At 34.4% G+C, this 16,299-nt stretch overlaps 1 protein-coding gene across 2 annotated transcripts in view; it reads right to left on the bottom strand.

Moving 5' to 3' along the window:
* LAMA2 (laminin subunit alpha 2) overlaps window positions 1–16,299 on the bottom strand; it is a 625,547-nt gene that overhangs the window by 438,827 nt on the left and 170,421 nt on the right. The window lies entirely within an intron of this gene.

Genomic DNA, 16,299 nt, shown 5'->3' with positions numbered 1-16,299 from the left:
AGGCAACTCCTCATTAGTGTTTAAAACTGATCTCTTTAGTTGTACTATATTACAAGGTTGATTTTTCTTTTTGTTGTGTTTATTGTTTCAGCAAATTTGACATTAATCTACCATGACCTTCCTAAAGAAAATCTGACTCAAAATCCACATTAAAATATTTGTGAAAACAAACAAAAATGATGTGTTTTGGCAAGGGAATGTATTACTTTTAATATTTAGACACAATCTCTTTAGTAAGTAGAAGATGTTATTATCTGCTACCACTATCTTTTTTCCACACAATTTTATTGGCTATTTCCTTAATTGAAAAATTACATAGTCAACATTTGTGTGTTTACATAAATAAAATGAACACCAGCAGGTATTACTAGGGTGGCAGCTTCCAAATTAAATCTGTGTTTGGAGCCATTCACCTCTTATTAAAGATTCTCTAATTTAATATATACTCATTACAATTTAGGTGTTTTTTCCCTCTATGTTTAGGTATTTCCAAGACCTGAGTGGTTTAATTTGTACCTCACAGCACCTGCATTGCCATAGCTGAAGATACCCTCTTTCTTGATGTATTTGATCTTACCACCTTTAAATTTGAAGTGCCTAGGATTCAATTATAGGCTCTCTTTTTATCTCTATACTTTGCTTTCTAAATGATCGTAAACAGGCCTTTACTGTTAAGTACAGTCTCTTTCCCAATGCGTATCACTCAACTCCAGACTGATAAATCCAATTGTCCCTTTAATATTTCCACTTGAATAATTTTTTTGTTTTGTTTTGAGACAGGGTCTTGCTCTGTCTCCCAGGCTGGAGTGCAGTGATGTGAATATGGCTCACTGCAGCCTTGACCTCCTGGACCCAAGTGATTCTCCTCCCTCAACCTCCTGAGTAGCTGGGACTACTATGCCTGGCTAATTTTTTGATTTTTTTTGTAGAGATGGGGGTCTCACTTTGTTGTCCGGGCTGTTTGCTAGTCTCAAATACCTGGGCTTAAGCAATCCTCCCACCTCAACCTCCCAAAGTGCTGGGCTTACAGGAGTGAGCCACCATGGCCGGCACCACTCGAGTGTTTCAAACATAACATGTTAAAACAGACCCTTAATTGCCACCCAGTATCTCCATTCTGCTCCTCCTTCAATCCATACTATTTCAGGAAAATTTCTTCAGGCCAAACTCCTAGGAGTCAACATTTCGGCCCCACTCTCCACATTTGTTCCACCATCAAGTCGGGTGATGCCGAACTCCACATAAATCTCAGCCTGCCACTTCTCTCTGCTACTACCACTCTAGTCCAAGTTACCATCTCTTCGATAAAAAAGTACTACGGTTTCCTGACTGCCACCTAGTTTTCACACTTATCTCACTATAATCATTCTCCATTTAGCAGAATGGTACTTCTAATGAGATAAAGGAAATCATGGTACACCTGCTTAAATACCACTGTAGGTTTCTCATTATACCCAGAATGCAATATAAACTCTTTATCATCACTGACTACTCCCTTCAGGAGCTAAGAAGAGCTGGAGACCTCCGTGACAGCATCTCATGCCACCTTTGCTCTTGATCACTAGGTTCCAGCCACATTGGCCTTCTTTCCTTTCCTCAGCACCCCACATTTATTCCTGCTGGTAATAAACTTTACCCAGATTTTTCTATGACTGGTATTTTCTGGTTTTTAATTCTCAGCTCAAATACTACTTCCTCAAAAATGTATACATAGAACGTAGATGTAAATTACCTCTTTCATCACCGTCTATAATCTTATGCTGTTTTGTTTTTTTTTTTTCATGAACTTGCACTATTCTAAATTGTTTACTTGAAAACCCTGGAATGCAAGGACTCCTGTCTCCCTCATGGGCAGACCTACAGGCTTAGAACACTGCTTAAAAAATAGTAGTTGCTCAATAAATATTTTTCAAATGCATTGTTGTTAAATTATTTTCTTTACGTATTATTCAGGGCAGATATGCCATAAGGGGCATGATGCTTCTTACTAAGAATAGTACCTACTTTGTTTAGGCCTACTTTATATGCCAATTTCATGCATATCAGATTTTCCACATGATCCCAATTTTATATATTCTTTCTTCATAATCCATCAAAATATTCCAATAGTTACTGTTTTAATATTGAAGCAATAATTCAGAACGTTCCTTAAATTCACAAAAAGCAATAACAATTTTATCAGATAATATGCTGATTTTTGTTTTTAAAACTGTAAATAAAATAAATATTTTTCCCTTTCCATTTTCTCTCAAAGACAGCAACCATAAAAGCTGGATAAAATACTAAAAACAGCTGTTTGAAGGCATCAGCAAGCAACCAAGGCAGCCAGACTTAAGTAAAGGGAAGCAAATTAAGGTAAGTTAGCCATTTTCCTCTCAGGGTACTTTTACTGATTTGCTGACAGTTGAATAGGAGGTCATAGAGAAAGCTACATCTTAGCGTGTTCAGCAATCTCACAGGATAAGAAGATAAACATTAGAATTCAGGGCTATGAAGTCAGCTAGGATGCGAGGGACTATAATTCATAGAGAAATGAGACCTACATTCTTCACAGCTTTTGCCTTCAAGAGATTTGCCAATTTCTAAGTGGTGAAGGAGCCAGAAGATAAACATCATGCAAAAATGAACTCATGAGAAGTGAAAAATTAAGAAGATCCTTGGGAAGTCTCACAGAGTTGGGAAGACAAACTTTGGAGTTCAGAGTTAGCCAAGAAGGAAAGAGTGTGGTAAACAAGTTGGGGTTTCTAGAACTAAGGGTAAACTAGAAACAACCATCAGAATCTCTAACTAAGCTACAAAACATTTAAGTTGCTGACTGAATCAAAGCAACTTGCCTCTACGCTAACTCTTGACAGAATAAAAATAAATCATTTTAAGAGAAAAATAACATCTTCCAGAATTTTTATGCATTTTGAGACATACATTATTTAATCAAAAACTACCAAGCTTGTCATAAAACAGTAAAACATGAATGCATGAAAAGACAATAGAAAGAGACTCCCAGTTGTTTCCAACGTTAGAGTTATCAGACATATAATTTAAAATAACTGTTATTAATATGTTCCAGATGACTAAGTGGAGAGGTATTTGGAATCTAATTTTTTTAAGTATCAAATGGACATTCTAAAACTAAAAAATAAAAATACAAAAATTAAGAATCCAGTAAATGTATGTAATAGAAGATTGAATCTAGCAGAAAAAAAGGATTATATATACCAAACAACAGGTCACCCAGAAAATGTACAGACTGAGAAACCTCAAAAGAAGAGAAGACAAATGAAAAGAAGCTATAGAATACATAATGAGCACGGCAAACAGTCTAGCAGGGATGTGACTGAGGTCTCAGGGAGAGTGAAGAGAAAGAATGGACAGGAACAACATTCGAGAAAATATCGGCTAAGAATTTTCCCAAATAGGTGAAAGACATTAATCCACAGAATCTAGAAGCTTTTGAATCCCAAGCAGTATTTATACAAATAAAATCCTTCCTAAGTACATTGTGGTAAACCCCTGAACACCGAAGGCAAAATTAAAAAAAAAGAGCCTTCAGTGTAGTGAAAGGAAAAATGATCTTGTTTCTAAGAACCAGCAATAAGACTTTCCACTTACTTCATGATAGAAATAATGAAAACCGAGTAATAATGATAGGATATATTTAGAGTGCTGGAAACAAAACAAAACAAAACAAAATTCCAACCAGGCAAGAAATTCTACTTTATACTCAGTGGAAAATAAGTCTCAAAAGTAAAGAAAAGTGAAAAAACAAACAAACAAAAGATGAGAGATTTATCACTAGCAGGCCTTCATTTAAAAAAGGCAGAAAAGAAACAGGATACTTTCTTGATGGAAGTATACTAACAGAAATAAATAAATAAAGTATACTAACAAAAAATAAACAAAAAACTTAAAGATGTTTAAAACTAGATGAATACTGCATGTTTATGATGGTAACAATTACTTCCTATGGAGTTTAATATATAATAGAATTAAACATATGAGAACTATAGAATTAAATCTGATGGGGAGGTGGGACTGAGGTAAAATATTACAAAGTTCTGATATATGAAGGATGCAGGTTACCCTATTTATGGTAATTAGTATGAGTAATAAAAGACTTCACAGAAGACAAGCTAATGAAAGAAGAAATGGAATAATTAAATAGGGAAAAACCTTTAGTATTCCAAAAGTAAGAAAGTTATGAGGATGAAAAATTAACAAAAGATAAACAGAAAACAGATGAGAATATCGTAATTTGAACCCATGTATCAGTATAGTAACACCAAATGTTAATGAATTAAGTATCCAATTTAAAGGAAAAGATTGTTAGATTAGTTAAATAAACAATTCAAATTTATGCTGCTCACAGAAGATACACCTTAAATATAAGTACACCCAACATATGAGAAAACCTATATCATGGAAACACAGAAAAAAAAAGGAAGCTATTGAATCTACATACAAAAGTATGCTCTAAAGATAGAAGTACTGCTGGCAGTAGTATTAAAAAATGGTTAATACAAAATTTAATACAAAAGAGTTAATACAAAATTTAAATTATTAAATTTACTAATCCTAAATTTGTATGTCTCTAATTAAAAAGTCTCAATATATATAAATATAACTCACTGATATATTTGTAGTACTGCAACCAACATCTGTATTCTTTCGCTTGCTTTTTTTTTTTTTTTGAGACAGAGTCTCGCTCTGTCGCCCAGGCTGGAGTGCAGTGGCGCGATCTCGGCTCACTGCAAGCTCCGCCTCCCGGGTTCACGCCATTCTCCTGCCTCAGCCTCTCCGAGTAGCTGGGACTACAGGCACCCTCCACCGCGCCCGGCTAATTTTTTGCATTTTTAGTAGAGACGGGGTTTCACCGTGGTCTCGATCTCCTGACCTCGTGATCCACCCGCCTCGGCCTCCCAAAGTGCTGGGATTACAGGCGTGAGCCACCGCGCCCGGCCTGTTTGCTTTGTTTGAGACAGGGTCTGAAGTCCAGCTCTGTCACCCAGGCTGGAGTGCCGTGGTGTAATCTCGGCTCACCACAACCTCTACCTCCTGGGTTCAAGTGATTCTCCCACCTCAGATTCCAGAATAGCTGGGACTACAGGCGCACACCCGGCTAATTTGTTTTTGTGTTTTTCGTTTTGTTTTTTTTTGGTAGAGATGAGGTTTTGCCACATTGCCCATGCTGGTCTTGAACTTCTGGGCTCAAGCCATCTGCCTGCCTTGGCCTCCCAAAGTGCTGGGATTACAGGAGTGAGCCAGGGCAAATGGTCCACATTATTTTCAAGTCACTGCCATATGTTGGATGAAAACAGTCTCAAAAAGTTTAGTCTCAAAGAATTGAAAATATACTGACCATAGTAGTGAGGAAAGGAATAACAACAAGAACAAAAAGATTAGAAAAACACTCAATAGTTCAGAAATTAAGCACTTCACTTCTATATAACTCAGAGGCCACAGAAAAATTTACTATCAAAATTAGAATATATTTTAAAATAAATGATAATGAAAAATACAATATATCAAACTTGTAGGATGCAACTAAAGCCCTATGTAGAGGCAAATTGTAGGCTTTAATAAATATATTAGGAAAGAAGAACTGAAATATTAATAACATAGTCATCCATTTCAAGAAGCTAAGAAAATGTAGTAAACTAAAATAAAAAAAATAACTAGAAGTAAAAAACAAGACATATAAGAGCAGGATTCAATACAATATAACAATTTCACGATAGAGAAAATCAATCAAGCCCAAAACTGGCTATTTGAAAAGACTAATGAAATTATGAAGACCTATTAAAGTTGTAAAGGAAAAACAAAGGTTACACAACAATATCTGGAATAAAAAAAGGGCATCACTACAGATCTTTGTAAATTAAAAGATGATAATGATATATCACTAACAACTCATGTTGATGTATTTGAAAAATTAGGGAAGTGGACCAATTTCTTGAAAAGCCCAACTCAACTAAACTGAAAATATAAGAAATGAAAACTCCAGTGAGTCCCACATTTATTATGGATATGGAATCTGTGACTAAAACCCATGCACAGAAAAAACTCCTAGATCAAATGGCTTCACTGGTGAATAGAAGTCAGAATACTGGTTACTATTAGGGGAGAAGGCAAGATAGTGATTGGAAAAGGCATGAGGGAAGTTTCTGGGTTGCTGGTTATCTTTATCTGAGTAGTAGTTACTTGGGAAGGTTCCTTTAGCGAAAATTCTATCAGACTTTTATTTGTCACCTTTTCTGTGTACATGCTTCACTTAGATACACACAGATCCACTGAAAATGCATGTTTCATTAAAAGATCAACACTGCCAAACTGGACAAAACATCAAAACTTCACTACATGCTATTAATGAGACCTATCTAAAATGGAAAGTTGCAGAAAGGTTGAAATTATTAAAAGAATTAAAAACTGTAAATAATAACAAAACAAGATTGATATAATTAAAATAATATCAATCAGAAAAGCTTTTAAGTAAAGAGCATACTAGTAATAAGTAAGGTTACTTCTTGGTTAAAAACTTAAGTAATCTGGAGGATAGAACAACAACAGAAGAGCAAAGAAGCTGTTACAAAAGAGTTTCAATGCACAAGTGACACTTTTTAAGCTTTCTCCATAGAAATATTAATGTCCATAAAGTACTAAAAATATATTGAGTAAAATAATGTTCTTAGGTGATATACAAAGTGAACCTGGTAGGTATCATTTAAATATCCAGTAATGTTTGAGCTTTTGTTTTGTTATTTTCCATTTTTTCCATTACAACTCTAGCCCATTTATTCTCCATTCACCATTATTTCCAATGTGGAAAACCAAAAGTAATATTTTCTGAGTATCACCTGAAGTGCAGCAGTGTGCTATGCTCTTTGCCTATATCACGTCACTTTATCCTTATAATATCCCTCATAATAAGGCAATGGGCCTATTGGCTCCATTTTACACATGACCAAATTGAAGAGCATAAAAGTGGGACAAGTTACCTAAGGTAAATGTACTAACGCATAAGTCATAGGTAAAGAAATGGAATCTGGGCACAATTACACCTCCTCCTTTCTCCTTAGTCTCACTCCAGCCTTTTTTGCCATATTTGTATTTTAGAGATTCGGGTAATATTGGAAACATATCTTATCTATGAATCAAAACATACATGCTGTCTCACAATTCAAATATGTAGTCAATTTCTAGAAAAAATCTTATATATAGGTACTTATAAATACATATAAGCTAATAGTACATATAATTAATATAATTAATATAATTATATATTATACAATATTATTTATATTTTATTATAGTGTATGTAATTATATATTATACAATATATTATATACATTTGTATATTATATTTTATTATATAATATAAACATACTTATTTACAATTATATTAGTTCTATGTATTAACACATTATTATTGTACAATTATATATATAATAAAAAATAAGAAATGAAACTTTCCTCATACCCTCTCCCAGTCATTATCTTCCCTCTCCTTGTAACAATAACCGGTATTCTGACTTCTATTCACCAGTGAAGCCATTTGACTCAAGAATTTTCTCTGTGCATGGGGTTTTTAGTCGCAGTTTCAAGATCTATAATAAATATGGTCTCTTCCTTATTTTTTAATTCCTTATTTAAAAATAAATAATATAATTGTTTTTAATTCCTTATTTCTAAATAATAATATAATTGTATATTAGTTATATATAATATATATAACAAATACGATACACATAAGCATAATATGTAAGTAAAAATTTAAACTCTAAGAATAAAATTGGAAAATACACAGTATTCCACCAAAAGGATGAAATGTGGATGTTTTGTGTGTGGAAGTCATCAGGCAGCTGTGAAAACTGCCCACATTCAATCTATTTTAGAAAGTCTTGTTCAGACTTTCCATAACAGAATTCATGTGGTTTCAACATTTTAACAGCTCTTTCCTCACAGATTTTTTAACAGATCTCCTCTCTATGTATTATTGTTCCTGTTTTTAAATAAACAATCATCTAATTTATTCCATGACTTCAAGAAGCATTTTCTAGGGCAGTCATCTTGACTCTATTTGAAACAGGATCTGGGTTTCCAAAATGTTTACATTTTCATGATATTGCTAGAATTTGGTTTATCAACATTTTAGATCAAAATACACATCCTATATTTACACTCTCGTTTAAACAGCATCACTGTATGGCCTTTTTTCCCTTTCTTTTATACTAACTTTTGTTCTATGAGGAAAAAATAAAATGTCAAGCAAAAAACAAAAAATGACAGCCCCAGACTTCTGTTACAAAAGGAGAGTTAAAATAACCAACATCTCTTTTCCCAAATAAAGCTGTAAGTGTGGTAAAGTCATATAGTGACAGATATGACTGAAATTTAGAATATGCTTAAAAGCAGAGTAAGAACATGCGTAGGAACTGGGGGAAAATTTACTTCATGTTTTCTGTAGACTGAATGTTTCTGTTCCCCTAAAATTCATATGTTGAAATCCTAACCCCTAATGTGATGGTATTAGGTGATGGGGATCGGGGAGGTAATTAGGTCATGAGGACAGAGCCCCCAAGAATGGAATTAGTACCCTTATAAATGAAATCCCAGAAAGCTTATTTGCCCCTCCTGCCATGTGAGGCTATAGCAAGAAGAAGGACATCTATGAATCAGGACGCAGACCCTCACCAGACATTGAATCTGCCAGTGCTTTGATCTTGGACATCAAGCCTCCAGAACTTTGAGAAATAAATTGCTGCAGTTTATAAGCCACCTCATCTGGTACTTTGTTATAATAGCCCAAACAGACTAAAACAATGCCATTCAACCTTAAAGGAAATTTCACAAATCAGAAAAAGTGCAGTGTGTTTTATCATAAGAAGCACAGTGAAATCACTTAATCCTTTAATTCTCAGATTCAATAAGATTCTTGAATTATGGATTGGTGGTTTGTACTAGTTATTCATTCAATCATTTATTAACTTAATACGAATGCATTGAATGCTTCCTATATGTTGGGCACTATTCTAAGTGCTTAGAAAGCAATGATTACAACAACAAATAGCTCCACACACATAAAAATTGCATTTAGAAAGATAAATATTCAACTAAACAGTAAAATGTACATAGTAAGTTAGATGGTGATATATTTTATGGAGAAAAATAAAGCAGGAAAGTGGTTTAGGAAGTGGACAGGCTGGGGGCTGCAATTTTAAATAGAGTTGTCAAGGAGGTCCTTGGTGAGAAGGTAACACTTGAATAAAAACCAAAAGGAGGTGAGGAAACAGGCTACATTGAAATTGCAGAAAATAATTCTAGACATAAGAAATATAAAGTGCAAAGGCCCTGAGGCAGGTGTGAGTGTTCAAGACATAGTGGGACGACCAGCTGGGCAACTGAGGAAGAGAGATCAGATGAGGCCAGAGATGAAAAGAAGTGAGGAAAAGGTCCTTAAGGCCTTGTAGGTCATTGTGCTTTTCCCACTGAATGTGATGGAAAACCAGTAGAGACTTTTAGCGGAAAGTATTGTGTGATCTGTACTAATAAGATTTCCACTTTTAGTGGAAAGTGTTATGTGATCTGTACTAATGAGATTGCTGTGACTGCTATGTTGAAAGCAGACCAAAGGGTAGACAAATGGAAACCAATTAGGATTAACATTTTCTTCTATATAGACACCAAAGCTGGCTGTCACCTTTATTAATGATTTTAAATGTCAGCACAAACTCATTTAAAGGGAAAATATATTTTCTAATTAACCACAGATTCTACTTGTGATACTGAACAAATGATCTTAAAAATATATATACAACTAAAGCAGGTAAAGAACTGTGATTTTAATTATATTCTGTTGTACTTAAGGTATATCCAGGTAAGGTATAATCTACATTTTCAACATGTGTATTATAATCTCTTCTGTGTTAGTTTTGTATTCACCAATTTAGCAGTGACCCAAATAGTACCTACAAAACAAATTCAGTGATTTGAAAAGCAGCCATGTTGATTGTTTCCCTGGTTATCCAGATGTGTTTCAGTTTAATGTAATCTCATTTGTCTATTTTTTATTGTGTTTCCTGTGCTTTGGGGTTATATCTTTAAAAAATCATTGCCCAGACCAATGTCATGGAACTTTTCCCCTGTGTTTTCTTTCAGTAGTTTTACAGTTTCAGTCTTTAATTCATTTAGAATTTGAATGGATTTTTTATATGGTGTGAGACAAGAGTCTATATTCATTATTCTGCATGTGGACATCTACTGCTCCCAACACCCTTCATTGGAGAGACAGTTCAATCCCATTGTGTGTTCTTGGCATCTTTGTCAAAAATAAACTGACCATAAATGCTTAGATTTATTTCTGGGCTCTTATTCTGCTCTGTTGGTCTATGTATCTGTTTTTAAGTTAGCAGCATAATGTTTTGATTACTACAGCTTTGTAGTATATTTTAACATCAGATAGTGTGATGCTTCCAGCTTTGTTCTTTTTGCTCAAGATTGCTTTGGCTATTCAGCACCTTTAGTGGTTCCATAAAATATTTAGGATTTATTTTTATTTCTGTGAAAAATGTCATTGGAATTTTGATAAGAATTGCAATGAATCTATGGATCACATTGAGTAGTATGGACATTTTAATAATATTAGTTATTCCAACCTATGAACACAGGATGTTTTCCCATTTATTTGTGTCTTCAATTTCTTTCATCACTGTTTTACGGTTTTCAGTGTACCGGTCTTTCATCTCTGTATTAGTCTGTTTTTACACTGCTGATAAAGACATACCTGAGACTGGGTAATTTACAAAAGAAAGCGGTTTAATTGGACTTATAGTTCCACGTGGTTGCGGAAGCCTCACAATCATGGTGGAAGGCAAGGAGGAGTCCTGTCTTACATGGATGGCAGCTGGCAAAGAGAGAATGAGGAAAATGCAAAAGCGGAAATCCCTGATAAAACTACCAGATCTCGTGAGACTTTTCACTACCACGAGAACAGCATGGGGGAAAACACTCCCGTGATTCAATCATCTCCCACCAGGTCCCTCCCACAACACATGGGAATTATTGGAGTACAATTCAAGATGAAATTTGGGTGGGGACACAGAGCCAAATCATAGCAATCCTCTTGCTTAAATTTATTACCAAGTTTTTTATTTTTCTTTTAGCTACGGTGAATGGGATTATTTTACTGATTTTTTTTTTAAGATAGTTTCTTGTTAGTGTATGGAAATGTTGCTAATTTTTGTATGTTGATTTTGTATCCTGCTAATTTACAGAATTTGTTTATTAGTTCTAACAGTTATTTTGGTGAAGTCAGGATTTTCTATATATAAGATTATGTCATCTGCAAAAAGAGACACTTTACCTTTTTCTTTTTCAATTTTGATGCCAATTTCATTTCTTTTCTTGCCTGATTTCTCTGGCTAGGTCTTCCAGTATTATGCCAAATAGAAGTGGTGCAAGTGGATATCCTTGTCTTACTCCTGATCTTAGAGAAAAATCTTTCAGCTTTTCACCAATGAGTATGATGTTAGCTGAGGATTTGTCATATACAGTCTTTATTATGTTGACGTACATTCCTTCTATAGCTAATTTGTTGACAACTTTTATCATTAAAGAATGTTGAATTTTGTCAAATGCTTTTTCTGCATCTATTGAGATGATCATATGATTTTTGTCCTTCATTCTACTAATGTAAGATATCACATTTATAGATTTGCAAAGGTTAAACCGTGGCACCCCTGGGAGTAATCCCACTTGATCACAGTGAATGATCCTTTTAATGTGCTGTTGAATTTGGTTTGTTAATATTTTGTTGAGGAGTTTTGCATCTATGTTCATCAAAAATATTGATCTGTAATGTTCTTTTCTTGTAGTGTCTTTGGCTTTGGTATCAGGCTAATGGCTGGCCTCATAAAATAAGTTTGGAAGTATTCCCTCATCTTCACTTATTTGGAGGATTTTGAGAAGGATTGGTATTAGTTCCTTAAATGTTTGGTAGAATTCAGCAGTAAAACCATCAGGTTCTGGGCTTTTCTTGGATAGGATCTTTCTTATTTCTGATTCAATCTCCTTACTCTTCATTGATCTGCTCATGTTATCTATTTCTTCATGATTCAGTGTTGGTAGGTTATGTGTCTAGGAATTTGTCCATTTTTTCTAGGTTATCCAGTTTGTTGGCATATAATTGTTGAGAGTAGTCACTTATGATCCTTTGCATTTCTGAAGTATCAGTAGTAATGTCTCCTCTTTCAATTCTGATCTTTTTTTCTTAGAAAGTTTAGCTAAAGTTTTGTCAATTTAGCTTATCTTTTCCAAAACCCAAGTGACAGTTTTGCTAATCTCTTCCATTGTTTCCCTAGTCTCTATTTCATTTATTTCTACCCAGACCTTTATTATTTCCTTCTTTCTGCTACTTCTAGGCCTAGTTTGTTCTTTCTTTTTTCTTTTCTTCATTTTTTTTTGGTTTCTTGAAGTGTAACCTTAGGTTGTTAATTTTAGATCTTTCTTCTTTTTGATGTAGGTATTTATTACTGTAGCCTTTCTTCTTAGAATTGCTTTTGCTTCCTCTTATCAGTGTTAGTGTGTCCATTCTCATTTGTGTCAAGTTATTTTTAAATTTCTCTTTTAATTTTTTCTTTATCCATTGGTTGTTTGGGGAGTATGTTGTTTAATTTCCATGTATTTGTGAATTTTCCAAAATTCCCTCCTTGTACAACACATCCTTTAATCAGTAATCAGGAATCAGTAAGAAGAGCATGAGGAAAGAATTGATATGAAAGAAGAATGTCCTTCCTTCAAGACTGAAAATTGGATCACCTTTAATATGTTTAAATGACTGTTAAAACTTGAATATATGAAGTATTTCCATGTATTTTATGTTTTATTATTGCAGAAATGTTTAACCATTACATCAATGATTCTAGGCTTTAGAAAAAAATCATTTTATACTATTCACATGGATTCTAAAAGTATAGTAATATTTGCATAGAAATACTAGTTTATCCTTCTCCTAAAACATAACTTCCAGTTAAAACTGTTAACTTGTCCAACCAAATTTTTCTCTGCAAGGTCAGTGAATAAAATATTTAGGTTAAGAATATGTGGAATGTGATCTCTGTAGCTGTAAGATAATCTTGTTTGGTAAATGCATTCTTAGTTTTGAGGGATAGACCAGGAAGAGAAGGGAATTGCTTATTGAGGAGAAGAAGACTCCTAGTTAAGACATGAGCTTAACCAATTAATGGCATTCCTGGATTAGCCAGGAGTGACTATGACCTCAATATATGTTTGAAAAGTCTACTGAAAAGCTTCCCCTCTGTTTTACCCCACCTGCCAATCAGCTTTCTTCTGAAACAAATCAAAGGGCACGATGGAGATAATGGGCAGATTTTAAAAGAAATAAATAAAATCAGACATAATGACATATTCTGGTGAAATCTGGTAGGAAAAAGACTAAAATAGAATGTTTTAGACATCTTATTAATGTTTGAGTCCCTATTACTATCTCCTTTAAGTTGTTGTATATTTTTGCTCACGATTACATTGAGTTTTTCTACACACATCACTGGAACAGTTAAGCTTTTCTTTAAGTTCATGCTGACTCTAGGTCCTTTTAATAGCTGTAATTGTGAGATGGAATTTAGTTGCTATATTGCCATTATCACTATTTTCATTTTCTTGCCAAGATACTGTAATATTTAGTCTGCTAATCTAGAAGTTGAGGCACAGCATGATTAAATCACTTGCTCAAAATATGCTATGAGTAAATATAATGAGAAAAGTTAATAATCCCTTAGTAATACATATCTAAGAACAATCTACTTATAAAATAAGTAGCTACTTTCTTCCAAACGAATTGTTATTTTTTCTAGTGCTTATCTTGAATGTTAAAATGTAAAAAAAAAAAAATCCCACTGTAATCTATAGTGATTTAATCAAATAAATGCAATAGTTTCTGTTATGTTTAAGATACTAATTTATAAAAATGTGTCACAGAGGAGCCAAGCATTTATCAACAACAATACTGGCACTTGTTGAGATTTATACAAAAGAAGAACTAATAACTGATCAAGCCTCTTGCTGAATCAATGACAAACAAACGTTTAGTGATATTTACCTATTCATTATAACTTTACTGCCCTTTACTCCCAGCTGGATAATCGCTCATCTTATTTCGAGTAACCTATTCATCCTTCATGCTGTAGGTAGAAAAGACAGAAGCTTTGCCATTTTAGAGGCACACTAAAGTATACTAGAAAATGAGAGTTCTAGTCCCCTGCTTTATAACAAAACAGGTTGTTGGCTATATTATCCCATAGAAGCGAGGAGAAGATAATGCAATATTTCTTGAACCTGAACTATATTTGGAGCCCCTGAAAATATATAATAAAAATTGTCCTGAGCTTCCTACGATTATGTCTTCAGATCCCCATTAGAAAAGACTAGTGTACTTTGGGTCTGGATTCAGACTATTCATGTTGTCCCAGCTCTGCCCATAATAAGCTTTAGAAAGAAGGCCAACTCACTGAACTTTTCTAAAGCACAGTGTTCTTCAACTATGCAATAGGAATATTAATATTAGCTGGCTTATTCAGGATTATTGTGAGGAGTTACATAATAAGAATGTCCACATTTTCTCTGTTGCCAATGCAGTACAATATACCATCCATAGCTGAATAAGTATTATAAACATGGCTCACAGCTTGTTATTCCAAAGCCTGAGGCCAAATGAGAAGTCTGAAGCTCTTTCTTGTCTGAGAAGCTGCATCACAAAACTTGATTACAAAACGTGTTTAACTTTTCACATCATTAAATAAATGACTAAATTAAAATCTCCGGTCAAGTAGAAATAAGGATTTATTACATTTTATAGATTACTTGAATTCCTCTTCTTTTACACACACAGTAGGTTGATTTTCAGGAAATAGAAAGCTGGAATAAATAAGGATATGGATGGACACCATCCTGGAATATGGGACCATTTGAACACATATCCTCTGTACCAATTCCACTTGGTGAATTTCAGAATTTGGAGTCAAGTACACCTGGGTTACATACAGAATTCTGGCACTTTGTTATGATGAATGAAGCATAAAATATGTCTTGGCATATTCACTCATCTTACCTCCATTAAACTAAATGGGAGGAAGAGAAAACAGAGAGACAAATCCACATAATTCTTAAGATACTGTGTGGGAATGGATGAGTGAGTATGCAAAGCAAATTTAGGAAAATATCAATGACATCACTGAAAAATAGGCTTTCAGGTAAACTCTTTGACTTGCTGAATTGATAAAAATAGGCAAGTTAGAAACGATTTAGTAAAAACTTGTGGTTACACTATCTAGTTGTAAATTAGGAGGAGAAAAATGCTGCCATGTTTGATAACAGGTAAATAATATTACTGTTGAGCTCAAAGAGTAGTATAAGTGATTTGTGCAAATTATATTAATAATCGACTCCATTGTTCTATGTGCAATCTAAAAGAATAAATGGAGAGTAAACCAGAACAATAAAGCATCACTATTTATTGATTGCCTGTCCCTGGAGATGACCTGAGTCAATGCACAGCAGACTCACTCTTGATTGGGAGACTAGACTTTCAATGATCACATGAAGGGGGAGAGCTCTTGTGACCAATAAAAGACCAAGTTATATTTATCAGGAGTGGTATGCAGTCCATTTTAAGGCTAAGATCCCTAAGGGATTCATGCACAGGATTAATTTTCCTAAAGCATGATTGATCAGTGTGGTAGCTTGCCCTGCCATTCTCTGATAGTGCTCTGAGACTTCCTGAGAAATATTATTAACTCAGGACTGACACTCAGCTGCTGTATACTAGTGAGGGTAGAAATAAGTCCATGCCAGTTGGTGATATAAGCTGCAGCACTGAGCCCCTGCTGCCACCAGTTCCTCATACCCCAAGGAGGCCCATATGGGTGGAAGGCAGGTCTACTGTGTAACCTGCCAGCTTGTTTGCTCCAGCCAGCTTTTTGTGGCTCTTGAATATATGCAGCCCTCACCAAAATGAACCTAGACACTGGATGAGGGATATTGTACTCATGCTGGTGGCAAATGGCATCCATTAAGAAAATGTCTTGTGCTGATCTAGCCCACTGGCTGGGGCTTCCCCACACAGTGACAACTTATAAAAACCATGACCTTTACAATGTATGGTGTCTGTCATTAACTATCCTGACCATCACCCCTGAACATTATTTAGGCATACAAATAGGATGGAATGTGGCATTTGTCCACTTTCCATCCTAATTGCAAGTCTAAATAATTTGAGGTGCTGGCAATTCC

The sequence above is a fragment of the Symphalangus syndactylus genome, chromosome 2 (genome assembly GCF_028878055.3).
Source record: "Symphalangus syndactylus isolate Jambi chromosome 2, NHGRI_mSymSyn1-v2.1_pri, whole genome shotgun sequence".
NCBI lineage: Eukaryota > Metazoa > Chordata > Mammalia > Primates > Hylobatidae > Symphalangus > Symphalangus syndactylus.
The sequence above is the reverse complement of the archived record's forward strand: the minus strand, read 5'-3'. Positions and strand labels throughout refer to the sequence as shown.